Genomic DNA, 25,956 nt, shown 5'->3' on the forward strand with positions numbered 1-25,956 from the left:
ACTTCTCCAACCCTCAGATAAACTCTGTCCAGTCTCTTATGACTCAGATCCCCAACTATGCCCAAGCTCTTAAGTGGTCACCTTGACTTAGGGACCCAGGTCTAATTCATCCTAACACTCTTGCCAGATTAAATGTCTAAAGCACAGCTCTAATCCTGCTTTCCCCACTCAAAAAAAGTTAGATACTCTCTCTAATCAAGCCCTAACTCCTTTGTTGAACAGTCGGACCCCTCCCTCAATGCACACCCTCCAATACTAAAACCCTTGACAGTGTTCACTTCAGCAGCACATATGCTAAAATTGAAATGATGCATTATGATGGAGCATGATAATGTAAGAAAAAAGAATGTATACATGTATGTGTAACTAGGTCATCTTGCTATACAGTAGAAAATTAACAGAACACTGTAAACCAGCTATAATGGAAAAAATAAAAATTATAAATGAAAAAAATAAAAAGAAACATTAAAATGAGGCAGAGATTAGTATGGCCCTTGAGCAAGAATGGCATGCAAATTTGTGAAGTGTTCTATATTTAAAAAAAAATTAACCCCCCCCCAAAAAAATAATCCCAAAGCCCTTGACAAGCATGGGCAAACTATAGTGCTAAGAACAGAACACTAGGATTTTGGTCTAAGGATCTTCTCCGAGTCCTGGTTCTGCCATGGGCAGGATCTTGGGGAGCCTTACCCCCACCTTACAGATTTGCTGCAAGAGTATATGAAATGATCTCTACACTTCCTATAAGATGATGGTATTGCAGTCCAGCCTGGATGGGCTACCTGTCAGTCTCTGAAACTATGTACTTTTCCACCACTGCCATTTATGGTTTCCCTCTACCTGAAATCACCTTCAACAGACACTCTTCTCCTGAAGCCCTACCCATACCCAAAGCCCTCTCTGACCTGACTCGGGCTTCCCAGCAGGCAATTACTTCTCTACTTCTCAAGTCTCACATCATTTGCTTTGAAGCGCTTGGAAGGCACTGCCACCTTTCACCTCATTCGATGTCAGGCCCTGCGTGGTCATTTTACTTGCTGTGTGACTTTGGGTCACTTCTTTTCTCTGGGCCTCTGTCTTTTCATCTTGTCAAGTACAAGGGTTGTGACTTGGACCCCTCCAGTGATCTAATCTCTCTCTGACATTCGATGATTTTGTGACCAAAGTTGTAACAAGAAGTATGGGTTGGGAAAGGCACTTAGTTTCAAATTTCAGTTACTTAAGCCTGGTTGGTGGGGGGAGAGAGATTTATAAGTACGGAATTCTACCCAGTGTCCTTCAGAAAGAAAACCAATGTATGGCTCCATCCATTCAGCCCGATTATATACCTGACTTAGTCGACAACTTGAGTCCCACTTCCTTTTCAATAAATCCTTTTCTCCTGAGCTCAGGGAAATTCCCTTGACCTTGGGTTCTTTTCCAGACCACCACAATAAAGCCAATGTCCCAATAAAGAAATATGCAATAAAGCAGGTTGTATAATGTTTTGTTTCCTAGTGCATATGTTATGTTTACACTATACCATAATCTATTAACAATACAACAGCATTATGTCTTAAGAAAATGTACATACCTAAATTTTAAAATATTTCATTGCAAAAAAATGCTAACCACCTTCTGAGCCTTCAGCAAGTTGTAATCTTTTTGCTTTTGAGGGAGGTCTTTCTGCTGACTGATCAGGTTGGTGGTTACTGAGGCTGGGGGTGGTCATTTCTTAAAATAAGACAACAATGATGTTTGCTGCCTCCATCGACTCTTCCTTTCACTTGAACACTTTTAGAGCCCACTGTAGGGTTATTAATTGGCCTAATTTCATTATTATGTCTTAGGAAACAAGGAGGCCCAAGGAGAGGAAGAGAGATGGAGGAACGGCTGATCCATGGAGGAATGAGAACACACACAACATTTATCAGTTAAGTTCACCTTTACATGGGCACAGTTCGTAGCATGACACAACAGTTATAATGGTAACATCAAAGACCACTGATCAGAGGTCGCCATAACGAACAGAATAATGATGCAACATTTCAGATATCATGAGAATTAGCAAAACGTGACACAGAGACATGAAATGAGTAAATGTGGTTGAAAAGTGGTGCTGATAGACCTGCTCAACACAGGGTTGCCACAAACCTTCGGTTTATTTATTTTTTTTTTTTTCAAAAAAAGGCATTACCTGTGAAGCACAATAAAGTGAAGGGCAATAAAACAAGGTCTGCCTGTATTTAGAAAACGTAACCCACAGCCGTGGCATTTCGTACCCAGCGGTTTCTCAGGTCCAGGCTGTCTTCAGGAAGGCAGAACTACCCTAAACAGGAATGGCCCTTGAAGGCCTGCCTGTGTCTCAGGAAGAACATGGGATTCCCAGAGAAGGAACCCAGCCACTCTCCAGCTTCCGGGCAAAACACCGACAACCAACAAGCCTACCACAGATTCTCCTGGTTCCCACTGGATCCCTATCTTTGACTCCTGAGAGGTGGGAGTTAACCGCTGGCAAACCACCTGTTCATTCAGTAAAACTTTCCCAGCAAACCACTGCAGTGCTTTGAGCTCCTTGAGCAAAGCCAACTACTCTCCCCTGCCCCACTTTTGGGTGGGAGCCCTGGGTGGGGTGAGTAGTAAAGGGGCTGTCAAGGTACCTGAGGTCCTCACTGCAGAGCCCTGCTGATGAGCCAGGGAGACACCGTGGGAACTTCAAGGACATCCCGCTTAAGTTGTGTCTTGTCTGGGTTTCCTGCAGAGAACAACTGTCTCCTGCAGCCGCCCTATCAGCAAAACGTACACAGAGCACAGGGAAGTGGTGTTCCAGCCATCTCTGCTGAGAAAGTCCCAGAAGAGCTCCAGATACACCACCTTGGCAGTGACAGGCCAGGCCCCTCACACATGGATGTGGGTGGCACCATCATCCTCATACCTGGAACCCCTATTCTAACCACAGTCCATCCACACATCGGTCACTGAACTGAGAGCCCCTGGAGGGCTGGCACCTGCTTTAACCTGCAGGGCTCCTGGCACCAAAGACTCTCTCTCTCCTCCCATCTCCCCAACTCATGTCATCTTTGTAAATAGCCCCAGCCTCCACCCACCAACTTCAGCCAGAAACCTGGGAGTCACTGTTGATTCCCCCCTTTCCCTCAAGCCAGCACATCCTATTGAATTTGCCCCCCCCCAATATAATCTACTTTCTTCTCTGTACCCCCTAGTCCTGATCATCACTGGATCTGACAAGCATTGCAACAGCAGCTTTTTTTTTAAATTAAAGTGTAGTTGATTTACAATGTTGTGCCAATTTATGTTGCACAGCAAAGTGACCCAATCGTACATATATGTATGTTCCCATTTTTATCTTCCATCATGGTCTATTCCAAGAGACTGGATATAGTTCCCTGTGCTGTACAGTAGGATCTCATTGCTTATTCATTCTAAACGTAAGAGCTTGCATCTACTAACTGCAAACTCCCAGTCCATTCCATTCCCTCCCCCCACCTTTGGCAACCACAAGTCTATTCTCTATGTTGCAACAGCAGCTTTCTAACCCTTAGTGTCACCTTCCTGTAATGCATCCTTCTTATGTGGACTTCTCTAGTGAATGCTGGATCATACCTCTCCCCCCAACCCCCTGTCCACTGCTCTGCCCTCTAAGATCCTAGGGTGTTCAATACCCTCTGTGAGCCAGTACCTCTCATTCTAGCTTTACTATGTGCCACGTTTCCCTTTGTTCACTATGTTCAAGCCACATGGGGCTTGTTTCTTTATTCCTTCCTACTGTACAGCTGCCTGAAGCGATTCCAGTTCAAACTGCTTTTCCCTTCTTTGATCTCACAACTCTTAATGCCTGGTACTCAATCACACTTTGCCTGATGACAGCCCATGCATATCTGCTTTTCAGTGTAATTAATTAACACCACCTTTTTACATCATGCTTGAATGGTGTAAAACTTGTAGCCGTGTTATCTCTGGCTTAGGACTCCTAAGACTCCTGGGTGCCAGTCTTCTCCTTTTAAAGAGGATAAAACTGGGAGTTCCCGCTGTGGCACAACAGGATCGGTGGCATATTGGGAGCACTGGGACATAGGTTCAATCCCCTGCCTGGCACAGTGGGTTAAGGATCCAGTGCTGCTGCAGCTGTGGCTTAGGTCACATCTGCAATTCAGGTCTGATCCCTGGCCTGGGAGCTCCATATGCAGAGGGGTGGCCAAAAATACCAAGAAAAAAAAAAAGAGGCGATAAAACTGAAGTTTGGAAAGGCCAAGTGATATTTGCAGAGTTCTCCGCTAATAAGATACCAAGTCCAAACTTGAACACAGGCTTCCCTGGCCCTGCACAATCTCCACTGGGTTGTGCTGTAACATCTCTGTATCACCATTACAGCCCCTTCATGTATAGTCAAGCACCCACTAATGAATCACTCTAACAGCTAGCCCTGGTGTTAAGTCATGAGACATGAACTTGGTGCTGACTGGCTTAACATCACCTCTTCAGCTAAAACTTACTTCTTCAGAAGCTCTTCCTTCACCACCTTACTTTCATGGAAATTTACAATTTACTATATTTTACTCATCTACTCAGTATTCCTTCTACCCAGGTCTTCCCTATAAGAACGAAAGTCACGTGATAGCTAATCACAGATGCAAGGTGTGGATGGGAGGGCCAGCATCTGGATTGTATCAAGAAGAGAGCCCAGCAAGGGCTCTCATTATGGTGGTCCATATACTCTGAGCCTAGAGTCTGGTGCCCCCTAGAGGTGTGCGACTTACTACCTGCAAACCAAACCTGGTGGTTCCTGCCCTGAGTTCAGTCTCCCCAGCTTGCCAAGGGCAAGGAGGACCCTAAGTTTCAGACATGTTCAACTGTATTTCTCTGGAGTGGGTACCCCCTGAGAAAGGCTGAAAAGGTGGGAACAACATGCACTTAAGATGCCAGCACCCAGTGAAGCTACAAAACAGAAGGGAGGGAAAGCCTGGCTAAGGCACAGAAGGCAGGACACCCTGTCTCTGAACACATCATTAAGTCCCTCCATCGCTTCTTCCTCCAGTAACAAATCATCTGAAAATTTAGGTGTGTCAGTAAAATATATTCTATTCACTAATGGGATAATCAATCTACTGTTTCTTGCCTGTCTATGTCCGTCTAGTCTCTAATTATATTTTCAACACCATCATCACAATATAGAACATCTACTCTGTTTTGCTTTGTTTTTTAAGGACTTCCCTAGAGAATGGGGATCCAAAGAATTTTTCATTAAGAATTCCTGATCGATAAAGATATTTGTGTCAGTACCATGGACAGAGTTAATCAGTGGGAGACAGGCTAGAAAAACAATTAAAATGAATCTTAGAAACAATGCCAACTTTTTAAAAAATGACACTATTATATACAGTGTGACATGTTCTTTAGAAACTCAACAAGCAAAAAGAAACATATTGTTTAGGGATACAAACACAGCTACATTAATACAGAATGCTATCAAAATCCCATAGAGTAGGGTAAGTCAGGTAAAATCAGGCAGAGGGCAGAATCAGATTGGGGGAAAGAAGACTGGGTGCAGTGGGGAGGGAGAAGTAAGGTTGGGGGACAGAGGTAGGTTAGGATGGAGGTAAAGTTAGGTGAGAAAAATACAGAAAATTACAGTGAGGCATTTTGGGGCTCTAAAGACAGCCCTACAATTACAGTAAATCTAAAGCCAAAGATTTCTTCCCAAGGTTAGGAGCACTAGGGGAAAAAAAAAAAAAAAAAAAAAAAAAAAACAACTCTTCTGTGAGAGGGGCTGGGCCAGAAAGCTCTAAGCAAAAGACTCCATGAACTCTGGTAACAAGAAACCCAGGCTCAAAGTGGGAAGGAGGAGATACATCTTGGGCACCTAAAAGGAGGGCACCTATGTGAGGGGTCCTCCAGGCTTAAGGCCCGAGCAGCCCTGGGTACCAGGCACAAGGGAGGCAGACTAGCATCCCCGAGCACCTCTGCCATTAGGTGTTGATGTGCTACAATCCTCTCTCCTGGGTAGGGTTGCGTGCTTGAGCCCAGTACTCAAGCCATTCAGGAAGGCTGCCATAAATATTCGTGGAAAATTGCTTAGCTGGTATTTAGAAGTCAGAGCCCTAAATGTCTCCTCTGTAAGATTAACTTGAACCTTCTGATAGTGCAGGAGCTAAGTACTTAGCACATTTCATATCCAAGTATCATTTTTCCACTCAGTTTCACAGTGGTCCTCTGAGTGCTAAATTCTATTTATAAACCTCCTAGGTGTAGTGTGATTACAAGTCGCAGCAAAATGAATCTGCCTCCTTCTGCTTACTCGCTGTTCCTAAGAGAGGCTGTCTCCTCTCAGTTTCATGAAAGCATTACAGAAAGAACCTCTGGGAACTCAAGCCCACCACTCACTGAAAGATAAGCAGGGCAGAGTGAGAGTGAAACTGAGCAGGGAGGCTCCTTGGTGTGAATGGGCATGTGCCAGCTTCTCTGCTTTTAAAATTAAGGGCTGGAAGATGATCCCTAAGACCTCCTGCTACTCCTGAACTCTGTGATTCCAGATCAAAGTTATAGTTAAGCTGTGTGAGCCAGTCCACATTAACAGCAATTACCTACTAATTACTAAAATACACCTTGGAATTCAGAAATCTATGGGTTTAGCTGAAGGTGAGAACAGAGGCAAATGTTTCCTGTGATTTTTATACCTTACAGAATGAATTTGGTTAAGTTTATCATTAATTGGGGGGTAAACTATGATCTGAGTATATATTTGTACCCTAGAGTTCCAAATAAACTTTTCAAACCATATTTCGTTGGATCCTGGAAACTATTTTTGCAGTGAAGGAACACAATTGAGTAAATTCAAGTTAAAAGGCTTGTCATTGGTCAGCGGTCCAGCTGGTATTTGAAGGCAGGTGCATCTGAGCACCTCAGTCTAAAGCCCGTCCTCTTTCTCTATATAGCACTACTTTTGTCAAGCTACCAGCAAGACACAGGTCTTTTCCTATTTCTCTGCTGCTTCATTCATCTTTCAAATGTTGATCATCCCTTCGAGCCAGTTTCAGCATCTCTTCTCTCGGGCTGCCTCTAACGTCATCTCACCTTCCCTTTTGACTGTAACTGCCAGCAAGAAGGTGTCCACCTTCAGATGTATCTCCACAACCCAGATCTCTCCCTAGAGTCAAGCACATATGCACAACTGCCCCCAGGATAACAAAACACAGAGGCTGCACAGCCCCTCCCCTATGGTCTACCTTTCCAGAGCCAAGCTCCTCAGCTTCCCTCCAATCTGTTCCTTATCCTTCCACCCGGAGTGGATGGCTTTATGCCCCACACAGCAATGAGAGGGGAACTTGGGAATGGCCCTTGACTCCTTTCTGTTCCTTACACCGTCAAGCAGAGATGACTGTGCTGCCTGGATTCTTATTCTAATCCATCCCCTAAGTGCTGTCCTTCATCCTTTCTCTCCTGGAACCTTCCACAGCATCATAAGTGGTTTTCTTATACCTATTTTAGCCCCTCCTCAATCCATTTTCCTCATTGCCATTGGGAGGACATTTCCAAAACACTAATCCAACAACAGGGAGGACCTACTGAGCACCCTCTTATGAGACAGTGACCTGTGACATCCCAGGCCCTTCATGGTCTATTCCAAGAGACCATCCCAGGCAGAGGTGTCAGGTTGTGCAAAGAGTGGGAAATCACAACATTCAGGGAAGAGGGTGACGTTTAGGGCACTCAGACATCAACAGGCAAGTCCTGGCCTCTGGCAATAATTTGACCACAGAGAATCACCATTTGTTGATTAGCCCTGGTTGCACGTGAGAAACCCTGTGGAGCTTATGGAACTCACCCTGCTGGATTTCACAACAGACCAACTGGATCACAATCTCTGGGGGTAGGACCGAGATAGCTGTTTAATTCCACATGTGATTTTAATGTTATGCTAAAACACTAGTTCTGTTAGGGTTAAGAACCAATGTACAACAGTTTAATTAAATAAGTCATTATATATTTATATATATATACATATATATATATGTATTCTCAGGTACTTGAAGAAATTCTTATACCTTGTAAATTATTCATAGTCAATATTAGCCTAATACTACATAACGCTGAACTTAAAACAAAGATTATAGTTTATATCTAGACAAAACTTTCATTCAAAAAGATACATGCACCCCTATGTTCACTGCAGCACTATTCACAATAGCCAAAACATGGAAACAACCTAAATGTCCATCAACAGATGAATAGATAAAGATGTGGTACATACATACAATAAAATACTACTCAGCCATAAAAAAAAGAATAATGCCATTTGCAGCAACATGGATGAAACTAGAGATTCTCATATTAATACCCTATGATGTCACTTACATGTGGAATCTAAAATATGGCACAAATGAACTTATCTACAAAACAGAAACAGACTCACAGATATGAATAGACTTGTGGTTGCTAAGGGGATGTGGGGAGGGAGTGGGATGGACAAAAAGTTTGGGGTTGGTAGATGAAAACTATTACATTTAGAATGGATAAGCAATGAGGTCCTACCATATAGCACAGGGAACTATACACAATCTCTTGGGATAAAACATGATAGAAGATAATATGAGAAAAAGAATGTATATATGACCGGGTTGCTTTGCTGAAGAGCAGAAATTGGCACAACACTGTAAATCAACTATAGTAAAAAAAAAAAAAATGGAAAGAGTAGAATCAAAAACAAAACAAAACAAAAAACCCCAAAACAAAGATTAACTTTAAGAGGCTAAACAGTCCTTAATGTATGAATTTATCAACAGTTCTTCCTGGCTGTAGACAATAGGAACCAAGTTAATGAGTTATGATAAATTACCAAGAAATCAAAGTAGAGTTAAGCTCAAGTTAATGAGTTATGATAAATCACTGAGAAATCAAAGTAGAGTTTCCTCATTAACTGGATTTACATTGTTGATACCCACACAGCTGAAATAACAATGGAGACTAGCCAGTGTTGGTATCAGAAGTACACAGAGGCACACACACTACAAAGAGTGTGTTGCTGCCTGATAATGCCTATAGCTGGAGAAAACAAATCACGTCACACTAATCAAGTATTCTTAACCCGGGGCCCACAAATGGCCAACATGTCCATGAACGGAATTCAGAAGGATCCATGAACTTCAATGGTATAAAAAGCACAGCTTTCATTTTACTAAATTTTAACTTTAATAATTCCTTCAACTAAGAATATAGCCAAATGTGGAATCTAAAAAAAAATTATACATATAACTTATTTACAAGACAAAAACAGATGCAGAGACATGGAAAACAAACTTATGGTTACCAAAGGGGAAAGGGAGGAGGGATAAATTAGGAGTTTAGGAGTAACAGATCTACACTCATACATATAACAGATAAACACAGGGTCCTACTGTATAGCACAGGAAACTATAATCAATATCTTTTTTTTTTTTTTTTTTGCTTTTTAGAGCTGCACTTGCAGCACACGGAGGTTCCCACTCTAGGGGTTGAATTGGAGCTGCAGCCACCAGCCACAGCCACGCCAGATCCGAGCCGCATCTGCGACCTACACCGCAGCTCACAGCAACACCGGATCCTTAACTCACTGAGTGAGGCCAGGGATAGAACCTGCATCCTCATGGATGCTAGTCAGATTCATTTCCACTGAGCCACCACAGGAACTGCCTCAATATCTTTTCTATAATAGAAAAGAATCTGAAAAAGTACATATGTATATATATGTGTGTGTGTATATGCAACTGAATCACTGTGTTGTGCACTAAAAACTAACACAGCATTGTAAATCAACTATACTTCAAATTAAAAATAGAGAAAAGAATATAGCCAAAAACAGAAAGCAGAACAAGTAGAACCTGTAACTTTGACCCCAGATAACAGTACAGTTGTTGCATACAGCATTAAATATTTATGCTCATCATTACTTCAAAATGATGATTATTACATCTGCCACTAATGCAGTAACAATCCCTTATATTTACTTTCTCACAAACTCCTAAAATATTTGGATTATTTCAATATAATCAGTCCTTTGTAATTGTATAGTTGATGCATTTAGATGTTTTAAATGGAAGAAAAATGATTAAGAACACTTGATCTTCTTTCCAAAGCATTTCTTTTCTTTGCCTGATTGCAAAATCATGCCGCTTTACACAGCAATAGTGATGACTTTCAAGGAAACCATGCTTACATTTCATCAGTCCTGCTGCAGTTTCCAAGAGCCAATCAGAAACACCACTAAGTGTGCTGGTGGAGGTGGGAGGCAGACTTCAGAGACCCCCTTGGATATGTGGCAAGGTTCTCTCCGTTGGAAAACATTACAGCTTAAGCTATAACACTGATATAACTTTTAACTTTCAGGCGTTAAAATTGAAGCTTATTCAGAAACTTAATAAATGCACTCTCATACAATCTGCATCTTATTGTTCTTAAGAGATCAACACCCTCCTGTGGGAATGCAAAGATTTTGAGATGTACTTCCTAATAAAGTTCCTGAGTATGATGCTGCTGCTGCTGCTAGTCTGAGCACCCTAAGAATTATCAACCACTTGCTGGTTTGAAATTTCATGGTTCTCTTATGTGGCCATGAAATGATATAGCACCTAGGCCTGAAGCTGAATCTGCCTTGATTATTTTGGGGTCCCAGTCCACTTTAGAGGGTAAGGAACAGACTCAAGAGTCAGTGTTCGTGGAACCATCCCTCCCCGCCAGCTGCCGCAAGTCTCTCACAGGCCTCCAATCAGATAGAATCTCACTGGGTTCAGCTTTCTCTGTTTCCCTCCTTTCCTAAATGCAACAGACCTAGCCTCCTGGCCCAGAAACTGTCCAACCTTTCAAGGATGAGACATTCAAGACAGAGTTGGGCTGGGAAAGAACGACAGGTGCTCAGCACTGGGTAATGTCGAGAACTGACAGGCCCTAGGACAGACCGTGGGCAAACTGGAATCTGGGACCCAGTAGGCTCTCAATATTTCATGATGAAGGGATAGATATAGAGGTGGAAAAGTGGAATGCAAGAGACAATTTGGCTGCAGAAGAGTACTGCTAATTGTCATCATTTGTGTCAGCTATTCATGCCTATATTATCATGTAGCACAATGATTATGAACATTATTAAACATATTAGACTCATTATGCTATGGGCTTTATTCAGTTACAAAAATAAATGTTCAAACTTCATAGTTACTTTCCCCTATATAGATTAAAAAGTTAACTACTACTGCCAGGCACGAACTCACAAATCTGAGCCTCGAGGAAACTAACTGCTTTATTATTCTCACTTATGACCTGATATTCTTGCTGTAAATTAAAGAGTCCCAAAGGCAGGTGAGGAAGGGGAATCATGCAGGTGTGGATTTGACCACAATGCACTACAGCCTAAGCATCAGTTAAGTAGAGAAGTAAATTCTTTTTTTTTTTTTTTCCAGAGCCACACCTGCAGCACATGGAGGTTCCCAGGATAGGGGTCAAATTGGAGCTGTAGCCCCTGGCCTATGTCACAGCAACACCAGATCTGAGCCATGTCTGCAACCTGCACCACAGCTCATAGCAATGCTGGATCCTCAACCCACTGAGCAAGACCAGGGATCAAACCTGCATCCTCATGGATGCTAGTCAGGTTCTTTTTCCACTGAGCCACAAAAGGAACTTTCTGAGAAGTAAAGCTTTTAAGAAAAAGCTGTGACAAGGGGATCAGGGAAACTCAGGGCAGAGCAAGTCTCTGCAACTTGCAGATGAAGGGGAGTGGAAACTAAGGTTCCAGGACTGGCTGGATAAGGGAGTTGATATGGGATAAGGGAGATGTGCCTTTCCAGAGGACAAAGGTCAGCAGGGGAATCAGTGACTTGAATGGGAAGGTAGCAGGAGAGGTTCCAGGGTCAATATCCATGTTCTGCAAACAGATCTATAAAGTCAGGACTTTTCCATTCTTTTCCCTTCAATGGGGGCTCCATGCAGGCAGGAAGTGTCTGTAAAGGATTCTTAGAGGATACAGAATTGGGCAATAAGGGGCAGCATTTGCTTTTCTGCATCGTTTTCTTTGACAAGAAGTCCAGTCTCCTGTGACAAAGTGGCCAGCCTCAAGCATGGAACACTCCACTTCCCTGTTCCATAGTAAACTCTAGGTTATAAAAGAGCTGATTCTCTATCTATTGAGTTTTCTGTTCATCCCCCCTCACCATCTTCTTTCTTAGTGCCAACACACCCACACATCTGCCCACTTCCTGCTTTTAGTCATTTGGCTTTTAGCATCTGCTTAGGTACAGAGCAGAAGGTGAGGGAATATGGCACAGGGAGGGGCCTCCCCTGACCACACCAAATGTTTTCCTTGGCTACCTCCATTCCAGGTGGCCCAGGAAGCTGCCCCTGAGCTGGTGGAATTCCCACATTTTCTGTATGCTCCAGTCTTACCAGGGACCCCATGTCTAGCAGACCACACTGAGACTGACATACAGGGTTGTGAAGAGCAGATTAAGAAACCAGGGATGTCAGTGTACAGGTGCAAGTTCTGAGAAATCTTAGCCTGAAGTGGGGTTGGGGAGGGGGCAGCAGAGAAATCATCCATGAGCTTCATGACTCTATGAGCTTCCCCCTCCACCCTGGAAGAACTAGAACCAAGACTACAAGCTGTAAAGCTGTTGTTTCAGCTCCAAGAAACACAACTTAGTAGCTGCAGTCAAAGGTCACTATTCATGCTCCCCCACAAGCAGCCATGCTTTCTTAACTCTTTCTCCCTCCCTGTATTTTTCTTTTTCTTTCTTTCCTTTTTTTTTTTTTTTTTTGTCTTTTGTCTTTTTAGGGCCGCACCTGAGGCATATGGAGGTTCCCAGGCTAGAGGTCTAATTGGAGCTGCAGCTGCCAGCTTACACCAGAACCAGAGCCACAGCCACAGCCACAGCCACCCTAGATCCAAGCCGCGTCTGCAACCTATAACACAGCTCATGGCAACGCTGGTTCCTTAACCCACTGAGCGAGGCCAGGGATTGGACCCGAAACCTTATGGTCCCTAGTCGGATTTGTTTCCACTGCACCACGACGGGAACTCCCCTGTATTTTTCTTTATGTGAAATTCTCTCTCCATCTCCTTCCCATAGGTCCATAGGCCAATCTGATCCATCCCTTCCAGCCCAATGAAAAGGCCATCTTCTTGGACATCTGTCCTGAAAATCCATCTGGAAGAAGGTGCTGCTACTTTCCCCTCCCCCCATGGAGGAAACATGATTTGTTGGAAGCTCTGGGGAAGTGCAGAGCCCTAGCTGGACATCCAGCCTTCTATTCTTTCCTTCTGCCAGTCAGGGACCTTCAAACGTACCACACCTTCAACCACATGAGAGGCTGCTTTGTAAAACAATCTGCTTCGGACTGAAGGTATTCAAACGAGGATATAACCAAACTCACGGCTTAGTAGATATTGTTCATGTGACATACACGTAACTGTTGGGCTTGGAGCAAAAGCACACTGAATGGTGGCTCTGGTTATTTATCAGTAGCACACTCATTCCTGGGTCTCTTTACCACAACATCCCAAGTCTGCAGATCCTGGACACAAATAATTTATACACCCTGGGTCTCTAACACATCTGAGTCCTCAACAGACAGACAGACTCACTTTGATGGGCTGAAAAAGACTTAATAATGGAAAGCACCAGCTCTTGGAAATATCTCTAACAAAACTAAAATTGAAAAATGGTACTCCATTCTCTCAGCCCACTCAGGTTTCTGATATAGTCTCAGGTTTTTGATATAGTCTTAAATTGTCTCACCTGGGAAGTCCTACCTGAAGATCTAAACATGCCGGTCTCACTCCTCAGGCCTCTAAGGTCAGCCAAGGCGTCCTCCCTACATACACCCACTCCTTGAGCTTCTAAGATGATAAATGAAACCATTTTAATACCTGCAAAGACTAAAGCTGACCCCTGAGCAACAGGTTTGAATGGCATGGGAACACTCATACACAAATTTTTTCAATAGTAAATACCATACTGTACAACTCATGGTAGGTTAAATCAGAGGAGCCATGGAGGAGGAAGGCCAACTCAGATTTCCAAATGCCTGGAGAGTTGTCCCTCACCCCCAAATCCTGCGTTGTTCAAGGGTCCCTGGTACAGCTACATGAAGTCCTGAACTTCTGCAATAGTGGCTACAGGCCAAAAACAGACTACCTTCTGGAGAAGATCACAGGATGCTTCAATTACAGTGCTGGATGAGAGAGTAACCAAGATCTTATTCTAATAGATAGCTCCTATTTTTTTTATTCCTCAATGAATTTTGTTACATTTATAGCTGTACAACGATCATCACAACTCAATTTTATAGCATTTCCATCCAAACCCCCAGCCCATCCTCCCACCCCCAACCTGTTTCCTTTGCAAACCATACATTTTTCAAAGTAGAGAGCTCCTACTGATTACTCATCTCCCTGCCCTCTCCTGGCACAGATATAAAAGGCCAAGAGGTAACAAAATAGGAGACCTAGGTAAAGGGACAATCAAAATTCACAATAGTCACTATCAATTCTATCCTACAACATCATCACAATGAAAATTTCCATTTACCTTCTGCTGAGGTGAGGTACATCAGGTCACACTCCTTTACCCACTTTACAGGCACAATAAGCAGGCACCGTACTAAGCAGAAGTAATTTACCCAGAGCCAGGATTTCCTTGGCCAAGTCCCACGTTGCTCCTTTTCTCTCCACCACCAAGCCCAGCAGAGGGTATGGCACTAATACTTACCATGGGTCAGAGCCCACGTGCCTTTCAGCAGGGCTGGTGGCCAGCAGAGGCAAGAACCCAAGAATTACACCTCTATTTCCAAGTCAGGAATCTTTAACCCCTACCTGAGTGCCTACAAACCTCTCAGCATCAAGAAGGGCAGGGGGAAAAAACATGATGATAAGGGTGGGGGTGGGTATGGCCATCCTTTTCTGCATCCCTACATGGAGTAACATTTTGAGCTTTCTAAGCACATATTTGAAAACAGCTCCCCTGAGCTGTTTGCACACCTACAACACAGGGCAGCATTTGTGCTGAAAAGGGCAGAAGAGACCACCAACAGTCTGAAATGTTAAAGGAAGGGGAGATGCAAGAAGTCTCAGACCCTACAGAAAGACTCCTGGAGAATCTTGTTAGATGTCAACGTCAACAGCCTTAAGGTTGATCTTGACCAAGAGCTAGACGTTTACGGCGGCAGAAGAGAAGTTCAGAGATAAGAATTAGCTATGGGGTGGGTTCATGGAGTAGGGACTGGGGAGTTGAACCAAAGACTTAGAGAAATTTTTCCCTGAAGGACAATTTTAGTACAAAGTAATTATATAAAAATCTTGTCATCTGGAGGGAGAAAGAATCCTCTGTTACAATAAATTTTTTTTGTAAAAAAATTCAATAATGTTTCCCTATGAACAGAGAGACTATTAATGTAGATAACTGACTTTGGAAAGACTCTGGGTTCTGCATATTTGCAGGCTTTGGGGGGCTGGGTAACATAATTAAAGCAATCCTCAAATAGTCCTAGGACCAGAATTGCTTGCTGTTTTCATCTTTAAAAAAATAAATTCTACTCTTTCCTTTAATGATCTTAAATGCTGGAATCTGGCTATTTTCAGTAATGGTTGTGAGAAGTCCCTCATCAGTTGCAAAAAAAAAAAAAAAAATCCCAAATGGTTAAGTATTTTTTAGTGTTATTTTTAGTGTCATTTATCTAGATCACAGGACTTTTCGATTTTAAGTTAAATATTCTACTGTAGCAGCAGTTGTGCCCAGGGAGAAGGAAGCCCAGCTTCCTTATCTTCTTTGAGGACCGACGAAGCCACCACACCTCTACTAGAGCCCTCCTTCCTGTGCCCCACCATGAACAAGCACTGCCTGCAGAAGGACACGCTCCTGTTATTAAGTTTTCCTCCTCATATGCTATGGTCAAAGTGCTGTGACTCTGTTCCCATCCATATTTGTCAAACACTGATCTGGAGTATATTAATATTTTTGTTGATACTGCTGTCACCTCCATTCCTGAAAGTTCTACAGGGCTGAGACTGGGAAAGTTACCTGGTCAGCAACCACAACTTGGTACACTTTGCTGAGCCATGTTCAGGCTTCTTGGCTAGTGGAGAAGGGGCACAGGGAAAGGGCCAAAGACAGGAGGTGTCATGCAGCGGGCAAGGCCTTCAGGACCCAGGAAAGCAAGATCAGAGAGCTGGGCAACCTTGAGCTTGAGATGGGCCCTGCCACCCAGCTGCCCAAATGTTTCTTCTTTAATCTCATTCTCTTCTTGCTTCATGTCTTTGCTATGCCATCATTCTCAATTCCACCAGGACATATATTAGTCTGGGATGTGAATGTTTCCTTTTAAAATCATTTTATATTTAATAAAGCTTAAATGTATAAACCTGGCTTATGACTTGAAGAAACCCTCTCTTTTTTACAAAAGGTAGCTTTATACACATATTGGTTAGCATGTGGTACTGAATTCTTCTCCAGGGAGTGCATAAGTACTGAAATAAAAACAAATCTTTTTGGACAGGATTCTTTGCAACATAATAATATTCGCAGCTGCCTCCCTGCTCTCAGTCCACTGGTCTCAACCTTATTTTATCTAGTCTAGTATGATAGCATCAAATGGCATCATCTAAGAAATGTAGTTCCTGCCCACCTTCTTCTCTAGAACAGCTTCTCTAAATCTGCTTTCTACCTTTTATTTATTTTGGGGACCAACTACTTTACTGAGATATGATTCACACATTTAAAGTATACAAATCAATGGCTTTTAATATGCTCACAGAGTTGTGCAACCATCACCAAAATAAATTTTAGAACTTTTTTTATCGCTCCGAAAAGCAGCTCCATGCCCATTTTCAGTCATTTCCAATCAGTCCTGCTACCCTCGGCATCCACTAATCTACTCTATTTACTGGTCTCCCTATTTTGAACTTTCATACAAATTGTATCATATATGAGCTCCTGTCTTCTTACACTTAGCATGTTTTCGAAGTTTATCCATGCTGTAGCATGTGCCAGTTTTTCATTCTTTGTTATGGCTGAACAATATTCCATTGTATGGATAGACCAGTTTTGTTTACTCGTTTTTCAGTTGCAGTCCATCTGGGTTGATACTGCTTTGGGGTCTTATGGATAAATCAAAAGGTGATCAAAATCTAACTAATCTAACTATTCAGCAGTAATGAACCCAACTAGTATTCATGAGGACTCAGGTTCGATCCCTGGCCTCGTTCAGTGAGTTAAGGATTCGTGTTGCCATGAGCCATGGTGTAGGTCGCAGACAAGGATAGGATCTGGTATTGCTATGACTGTGACATAGGCTAGCAGTTGTTCTGATTCAACCCCTAGTCTGGGAACTTCCATATGTCATGGGTACATCCCTAAAAAGCAACCAAAAGAAAAAAAAAATCTAATTGTTGTGTCAAAAGACAAGACATAGTATGCTATTGAGGAACGATTCCAATACTTCATTCTCCTAGTAAGTTATGGTTGGTAATTTTTTCTTTTCTTTTTTCCTTTTTATGGCTGCACCTGTGGCATATGGAAGTTCCCAGGCTAGGGGTCAAATCAGAGCTGTACCTGCCAGTCTACACCACAGCCATGCCAAATCCAAGCTGTACTGCAACCTATGCCACAGCTTGGGGCAACACGTGATCTTTAACTCACTGAGTGAGGCCAGGACTCAAAGTCAAATCCTCACAGAGACTATGTTGGGTTGCTAACCTGTTGAGCCACAATGGGAACTCCTGGTGATTTTTTAAATCAATCAAGATGGAGTAGAAATCCCTTAATTCTAAGGTGTTTTATCTGACGAAACAGCACACCTTTTACTTCAAAGGTTTAACAAATAAAACACACACCAAAAAACCCCTGATACCCATTGCCATAGTCTGATTTGACTTTCCTGACTCCTAAGAAATGCTGAAACATTGAATTTTAAATTTTGGAAAATTCAACATCTCTTAACAGAGAATCTGATCTGGGGATTTCAATATAAATATTTAGGCAATTCTTTTGTTTAAAATATGAGTTCAAATGCGCTGCTTTAAGAGTGTTTTTCTCCTTCACTCATATCTTTTGCTTGATGATACATCCACTCTTTTCAGCCTATCTTCCTTATGCTATGAAGAACTTTGAATTTGCATGTAGCATCTTCCTTTAAAGGATACACTGATTATGGAGTTCCCATAGTGGTGCAGCAGAAACGAATCCAACTAAGAACCATGAGGTTGTGGGCTCGATCCCTGGTCTCATTCAGTGGGTAAAGGATCCAGTGTTGCCATGAGCCATGGTGTAGGTCGCAGACACAGCTTGGATCTGGCATTGCTGTGTCTCTGGCATAGGCCGGCAGCTATAGCTCCGATTAGACTGCTAGCATGGGAACCTCCATATGCCATGGGTGCAGCCCTAAAAAGCAAAAAAAAAAAAAAAAAAAAAAAAAAAAAAGGATACAATGATTGAAAACTTGTCCGTTCTGTAAGTTGTCTTTTTGGTTTACTTTGCTGTGTAAAAGCTTGTCAGTTTGATTAGGTCCCACTGGTTTATTTTTGCCTTTATTTCTGTTGCTTTGGGAGACTGACCAGAGAAAATATTCATAAGGTTGATGTCAGAGAATGTTTTGCCTATGTTTTCTTCCAGGAGTTTGATGGTTTCTTGTCTTATGTTTAAGTCTTTCAGCCATTTTGAGTTTACTTTGGTGCATGGTGTGAGGGCATGTTCTAGTTTCACTGATTTGCTGACAAAGGCTTAACCTCTAGAATATACAAGCAACTTATACAACTCAATAGCAAAAAAGCCAACAACCCAACTGAAAAGCTGGCAAAAGACCTGAATAGACATTTCTCCAAGAAGATATACAGATGGACAACAAGCACATGGAAAAATGCTCAACATCCCTGATTATTAGAGAAATGCAAATCAAGCTACCACGAGATACCACCTCACACCAGTCAGAATGGCCGTCATTAATAAGTCCACAAATAACAAGTGCTAGACAGCGAGGGTTTGGAGAAAAGGGAACCCTCCTACACTGTTGGTGGGAATGTAAGCTGGTACAACCACTATGGAGAACAGTGTGGAGGTACCTTAGAAAACTATACATAGAACTACCATATGATCCAGCAATCCCACTCTTGGGCATATATCCGGACAAGAGTTTCCTTGAAAAAGACACATGCACCCACATGTTCATTGCAGCACTATTCACAATAGCTAAGACATGGAAACAACCCAAATGTCAATTGACAAATGAGTGGATTAGGATGATAAGGTATATATACACAATGGAATACTATTCAGCCATAAAAAAGAATGACATAATGCCATTTGCAGCAAGATGGATGGAACTAGAGAATCTCATACTAAGTGAAATCAGAAAGAGAAAGACAAGTACCATATGATATCACTCATATCTGGTATCTAATATACAGCACAAATGAACTTTTTCCACAGAAAAGAAAATCATGGACTTGGAGAATAGACTTGTGGTTGCCCAGGGGGAGAGGAAGGGAGTGGGAGGGATTGGGAGTTTGGGGTTAATGGATGCAAACTATTGCTTTTGGAATGGATTAACAATGAGATCATGCTGTGTAGCACTGAGAACTATGTCTAGATGCTTACAATGTAGCACGACAATGGGAGAAAAAATTATTTATACATGTATGTGTAACTGGGTCCCCATGCTGTACAGTGGGGAAAAAAAAGTGTTGGTGGAAATAACAATAAAAATAAATTAAAATTTAAAAATAAAAAAAAAATCACATCTGTAGTTGTATGATGATCATCATAATCCACTTTCACAGGATTTCTATCCCACAACCAAAGCACATCCCCCCACCCCCCAAACTGTCTCTTTCCAGAGACCATAAGTTTTTCAGTCTGTGAGTCAGTATCTGTTCTGCAAAGAAGTTAAGTCTGTCCTTTTTTCAGATTCCACATGTCAGTGAAAGCATTTGATGTTGCTGTCTCATCGTATGGATGACTTCACTTAGCATGATAATTTCTAGGTCCATCCATGTTGCTACAAATGCCAGTATTTCATTCCTTTCAATGGCTGAGTAATATTCCATTGTTTATATGTCCCACATCTTCTTGATCCACTCCTCTGTAGATGGACATTTAGGTTGTTTCCATGTCTTGGCTATTGCAAATAGTACTGCAATGAACATCGGAGCACAGGTGTCTTTGCGAGTCATGGTTTCCTCTGGATAGATGCCCAGGAGTGGGATTGCTGGATCAAATGGGAGTTCTATGTTTAGTTTTCTGAGGCATCTCCATACTGTTTTCCACAGTGGCTGCACCAATGTACAATCCCACCAACAGTGTCCTAGGGTTCCTTTTTCTCCACACCCTCTCCAGCACTTCTTGTTTGTAGACTTTTGGATGATGGCCATTCTGGCTGGTGTCAGGTGGTACCTCAGAGTGGTTTTGATTTGCATTTCTCTAATGATGAGTGATGTTGAACATCTTGTCATGTGCTTTTTGGCCATCTGTATGTCTTCTGTGGAGAACTGTCTGTTTAGATCTTCTGCCCATTTTTTGATGGGGTTGTTTGTTTTTTTGGTATGGATCTGTAGAAAGTGTTTCTAAATTTTGGAGATGAATCCCTTGTCAGTGGATTCACTTGCAAAGATTTTCTCCCATTCTATGGGCAATCTTTCCATTTTGTTTAGGGTTTCCTTCGCTGTGCCCAAACTTTTAAGTTTGGTTAGGTCCCATTTGTTTATTTTTGTTTTTACTGTCATTACTCTAAGAGGTGGATCTGAGAAGATGTTGCTGTCATTTATGTCAGTGAGTGTTTTCATAAACTCTGTTTTCCTCTAAGAGTTTTACAGTGTCTGGTCTTATATCTTGGTCTTTAATCCATTTTGAGTTTATTTTTGTGTATGGTGTTAGGGAGTGTTCTAATTTCATTCTTTTCCATGTGGCTGTCCAGTTTTCCCAGCACCACTTATTGAACAGGCTGTCTTTTCTCCATTGTATCTTCTTGCCTCCTTTGTCATAGATGAGTTGGCTTTAGGTGCATGGGTTTAATTCTGGGCTTTCTCTCCAGTTCCACTGATCTGTATTTCTGCCTTTGTGCCATACCATATGGTTTTGGTGATTGTTGCTTTGTAGTATAGTCTGAAGTCCTGGAGCCTGATTCCTCCAGCTACATTTTTCTTTTTCAGGATGTCTTTGGCTATTCTGGGTCTTTTGTGCTTTCAAACAAACTAAAATATTTTGTTCAATTTCTGTGAAAAATGTCCTTCGTAATTTGATAAGGATTGCACTGAATCTGTATATGCCTTAGGTAGTATAGTCATTTTGATAATATTAACTCTTCCACTGAGAAATATGTCTAGTTGCTTACAATGCAGCACGACAATGGGAGAAAAAATTATGATTACATGTATGTGTGACTGGGTCCCCATCCTGTACAGGGGGGGAACAAAAGTGTGTTGGGGAAATAACAATAAATAATAAATTAAAAATTTAAAGTAAAAAATAAAAAAAATTTTTAAAAAGAAAACTTGTCCATACAAATGTTTCTAGTAGCTTTATTCATAATTTCCAAAGGTTGGAAGCAACCAAGATAGCTTTCATCAGGTGAATGAATAAACTCTGATAAAGCCAGAAAAATGGAATATTAATCAGTGCTAAAAAGAAAGGAGATCTTGAGCCATGAAAAGATATGGAGGAAACTTAAGTGCATATTACTAAGCTGAAGAAACCAATCTGAAAAGCTTTCATACTATATAAGTCCAATTATATGACATTCTGGAAAAGATAAAACTATGGAGATAGTCACAAGATCAGTGGTTGACAGGGGTTGGGGGGATGAATAGGTGAAGCACAGAAGACTTTTTAGGACAACGAAAATACTCCATATGATACCACAACAATAATACGTGCCTATCGTTATACATTTGTCCAAACCCACAGAGTACATAACACCAAGCATGAACATCAAATGTTAATCCTAAGGTAAACCATGCACTTTGATTGTGTGCTTGTGATATGTCAATAAAGGTTCATCAGTTCTAACAAATGGGCCACTCTGGTAGGAAGTGGAAAATGAGGGAGGCTATACATTTGTAGGGGGTAGAGGATATATGGGAAATCTCTAAAGCTTCCTTTCAATCTTGCTGTGAATCTAAAATTGTTCTAAAAAAACAAAGTCTTAAAAATAAAAGGAATGCTAACATATTAATTTCTTAGATTGTTCATTTCCTGTATGCTCTGGAACTCTGGAGAAACATATCTAAAGGAGTATTTGGAATCTTTAAAATAGCAATGTGAAGATGAAAATATCCATGTGAAGATGGGGTTTAAACTGGATCAAGAGAGTAGATCCTGGGGAGTTCCCTTCGTGGTTAACGAACTCAACGAGGACGCATGAGGATGCAGGTTCAATCCCTGGTTTTACTCAGGGGGTTAAAGATCCGGCATTTCCGTGAGCTGTGGTATAGGTCACAGACGCGGCTTAGATCTGGCATGGTTGTTGCTGTGCCATAGGCCGGTAGCTGCAGCTCTGATTCGACTCCTAGCCTGGGAATTCCCTATGCCATGGGTGTGGCCCTAAAGAGCGCGCGCGCGCACACACACACACACACACACACACACACACACAGAGAAGATCCTGGAATGCTTTATAAAAATAACAGCACCACACTCTCAGGCAGCCCTGTCCATGCACCACTCATTTTCCATGTATCCCACAATGGATCTTCAGCCATTCCTGGGAATAAGACTGTATTCTTAACTATCCCTACACTACCGATGAGGAAACAGACACCGAGAGCCTAGATGACTTGCCTAAGGTCGCACAGAGACAGACGCTGGCAGCTGGCTCCAGCCCCCAAGTTCTTACCCCTGCACCATGCGGTGGTTCTAACATGAGGGGCTGTTACTGCTGCATGGCATCATGACACACTGGTTTTAGGGTGTAACCATTTCAACTACCACTCTCAGGCTGAAAAATGGTGGATTTAATAAGAAGTTTTAATGACTCATTAGGAAAGAAAGGAGAGAGGGAGAGAGTAGAGAGAAACCAATCTGAAAAGCTTTCATACTATATAAAGACTTATATAGTATGAAAGCCTCTTTAATTAGCACCCCAAGCTAATTAAAGAGGCAGCACTTATATAGTATGAAAGCAGCACATTTTTCTCCAGGCAGCTTGGATAAAGATGTAGCCCCCCTGGTCTGTGTGTGCACCCCGCCCACACGGCTGCACTTCACCTGTCTAAGGAAGAGTAATGTGAAACCTGGTCATGCTCCAGAGCCATTTATTCTCGACTTAGGAGAAGAGATAGTAAATCACATACACGCGCACATAGACATAACAGACTCCCAAACAAAGCCTGACTGACATCTGAAAAAGGAAAACTTTGTGAGCATACTTTAAAAATATACTATTACCAAGTAGTTAGTAGAGGTACACTAAGCCATTACACACAACAAACTTGGAAAAGTCACATTTTTTAACATTTTCCTTTATAAGTTGTAAAAGATGAGCTAAAAGATTGTTCTTATAACTACATGTCGGGGGCACAAACAGCTCTGGGCCCTAGTCCACTTCTGCTGCCCTCCTGCTTTCTTTCCAGATCATTGTGGAATCAAACCACACCTACCTTTCTCATGTTGGCCACTCTTTTGTTCTAGAAAAGCCTCTCTTCAGTTCTGGATCTGTCCTTCTCTTCACCTGTTCTGTGGCCCAGTCCTAGAGGCCAGCATTCAGATGGCTATTTCTTTGAAATATGTCTCACAGTCGCCACATGGCTCAATCTGATGTCCATCTTGGTCAAGCACGAGGAGCTCTGGGCCTGGGGTCTTCCTCAGCTCCTATCAACACACAGCCCTGTCCTGGGCAGATCTGCCAGTCTGACTATGGCCCAGGGAGCTGGCCTTTCCACTGCAGGTTAGAAGGAGCACTGGCCTGAGAGTCTGGTACCCTGGGGTCTCAGCACAAATTCAATGCAGGGGCTAGAAAGTCCTGTCTCCTCATTGGCACTGTTTCATCTTCTATAAAATAAACGAGCTTTACCCTTATATATATCATCATCCTTGCAGCTGTCAAGGTCTGATTCTCTCTCTCCTGGTCTACCCTACCTGTCACAAGTGCAAGGGAACCTGGGTGAGAGAGTCTGTGGCCACCAACCAGGATGAAGGTATCAGGTCCACCTCACTGATAATCGTCTTTAAAGCCACACTCCAGCTCACCAAATACCCCTGGCCACACGCTCTTTGGAAAACACTGCAGCGCCACTGCCACCCCTTTAGTCATCTGTCCCTTGAGAGACAGTCATCTCATCTAGCTACCCACCTGCCATTGCAGCAACTGTGCATCAGTTAACAGACTACACACATGCAGGTTCAAGTTCAAGTTTTCTTCTCCCCAAGTACATGAGACTTCTTCCTACCCCAGGGATTTTCCAGGGCACATCTACATCATGAGACACATTATAAAAGTCCATGTGCTATTCATCCAACATGTTAATGTCTACCATGTGTTAAGATGACAGGAACCTTAGCAACTGAGTGAAAAGGCCTGGAATGGTTCAACTTCCTGCTACCACACCTGCCAACCTTCCTGCAGAATCAGCACAGGGCTTTTCTCCTCCCCTTCTCTAACAACTGGAGAATCCTACCTTCGTGGAGGTAAATTTCAGCAACTGAGCTACAGATCCCATCCCATGCCTAGGATCCCCTCTACCAATTATCTGCTTTCTGTCTCCCAAACCCCTCCCAAGTGGCTCCCTCCCATCAGCATTTAATGTTCTGAAATAATTTACCTGAAAAAAAAACATGCACAAACACTCCCTCCTTTTCAGCAGCATGGAGAATGGGCTTAGGAGCTAAAATAAGAAACACAGGCAAGATTGAGGCCTGTTCAGAGGGTGCAGCAGTGACCCAAATGGAATGTGAGGCCCCAAACTCAGGCAGTGGTGGGAGAAATCAGAGGCATTAGACTCAAGCTGCATTTGAAAGCTGACACATATTTGACATTTTCTCTCTCAGACCATATGTATATTTTAATAGTTTTTTGAATCATGGCTGAGAAGTAGGGTAACACTTTAAATAAAGTGATAGGCCAGTAAGAATGGATATTTTTAGGCAGGAGAACCTTTGGTTAGCCACCTAATTAATATTACATAGTTACCTGTCTATTTGAGAATTTCAAGGGTTGCTGTCATCTCCAGGGCAGAAACTTGGGTACCCAGAGCATTCCTATAGGTCCACCCAGAAGCTGCCCACATATGCACAGATGGGAAACATCAAGTGTGCAGAGACATGATAAGAACAGGGAAAAGCAAAGAATGTATTTTCCTGAAACCCACCACTAACTCTGCACTGGGAGTGCATAAAGGGACTCCAGCAAGGATGAGTTACCACCTGCTCTGCAGTCATCCATGGAGAGCAATTTAGGTCCAGCAGGGCAGCTCACAGGCCTCCCAGCAGACACTGTCATGCAGCAGCATGAACACTTTCCACAGGGGGAGCAGATGCATTAGCATCAGCCCGGCTCACCTGCAGGAATGCAGCTGGAAACGCTGGTTGTGCAGATGCTTTTTTTTTTTTTTTTTTTTTTTGTCTTTTTGCTATTTCTTGGGCCGCTCCCGCAGCATATGGAGGTTCCCAGGCTAGGGGTCGAATCGGAGCTGTAGCCACCAGCCTACGCCAGAGCCACAGCAACGCAGGATCCGAGCCGCGTCTGCAACCTACACCACAGCTCACGGCAACGCCGGATCGTCAACCCACTGAGCAAGGGCAGGGACCGAACCCGCAACCTCATGGTTCCTAGTCGGATTCGTTAACCACTGCGCCACGACGGGAATTCCTGGCTGTGCAGATTCAGCCATACAGAAACACCAAAGGAAAAGAGCACTGCAGGAGCCCTGGAGCAGCCCCAGGGAAACTGGTTCCAGTGCCATTTCTGCCAACAAGCTTGGTGACTTTGGCCAAGCCCCTCAGAGCCCCTTAA

The 25,956-nt window shown here is 42.7% G+C and overlaps 1 protein-coding gene, 1 long non-coding RNA gene and 1 other non-coding gene across 7 annotated transcripts in view; 1 reads left to right on the top strand and 2 right to left on the bottom strand.

The window, feature by feature from the left end:
* MYO5B (myosin VB) overlaps positions 1 to 25,956 on the bottom strand; it is a 386,641-nt gene that overhangs the window by 156,158 nt on the left and 204,527 nt on the right. The window lies entirely within an intron of this gene.
* LOC146406286 (U6 spliceosomal RNA) lies at positions 437 to 539 on the top strand. Its single transcript, XR_014832692.1, has one exon. It is a non-coding gene; the product is annotated as a U6 spliceosomal RNA (small nuclear RNA).
* On the bottom strand, positions 20,863 to 25,791 carry LOC146406287 (uncharacterized). Its single transcript, XR_014808982.1, has 2 exons — positions 23,088 to 25,791; positions 20,863 to 23,027 (listed from the first exon to the last, which is right to left on the bottom strand). It is a non-coding gene; the product is annotated as an uncharacterized LOC146406287 (long non-coding RNA).

The sequence above is a fragment of the Sus scrofa genome, chromosome 1, assembly GCF_054392235.1.
Source record: "Sus scrofa isolate SSC_HxYL_T2T_F1_AM1 chromosome 1, Sscrofa_HxYL_maternal_Yorkshire_Landrace_v2.0, whole genome shotgun sequence".
NCBI lineage: Eukaryota > Metazoa > Chordata > Mammalia > Artiodactyla > Suidae > Sus > Sus scrofa.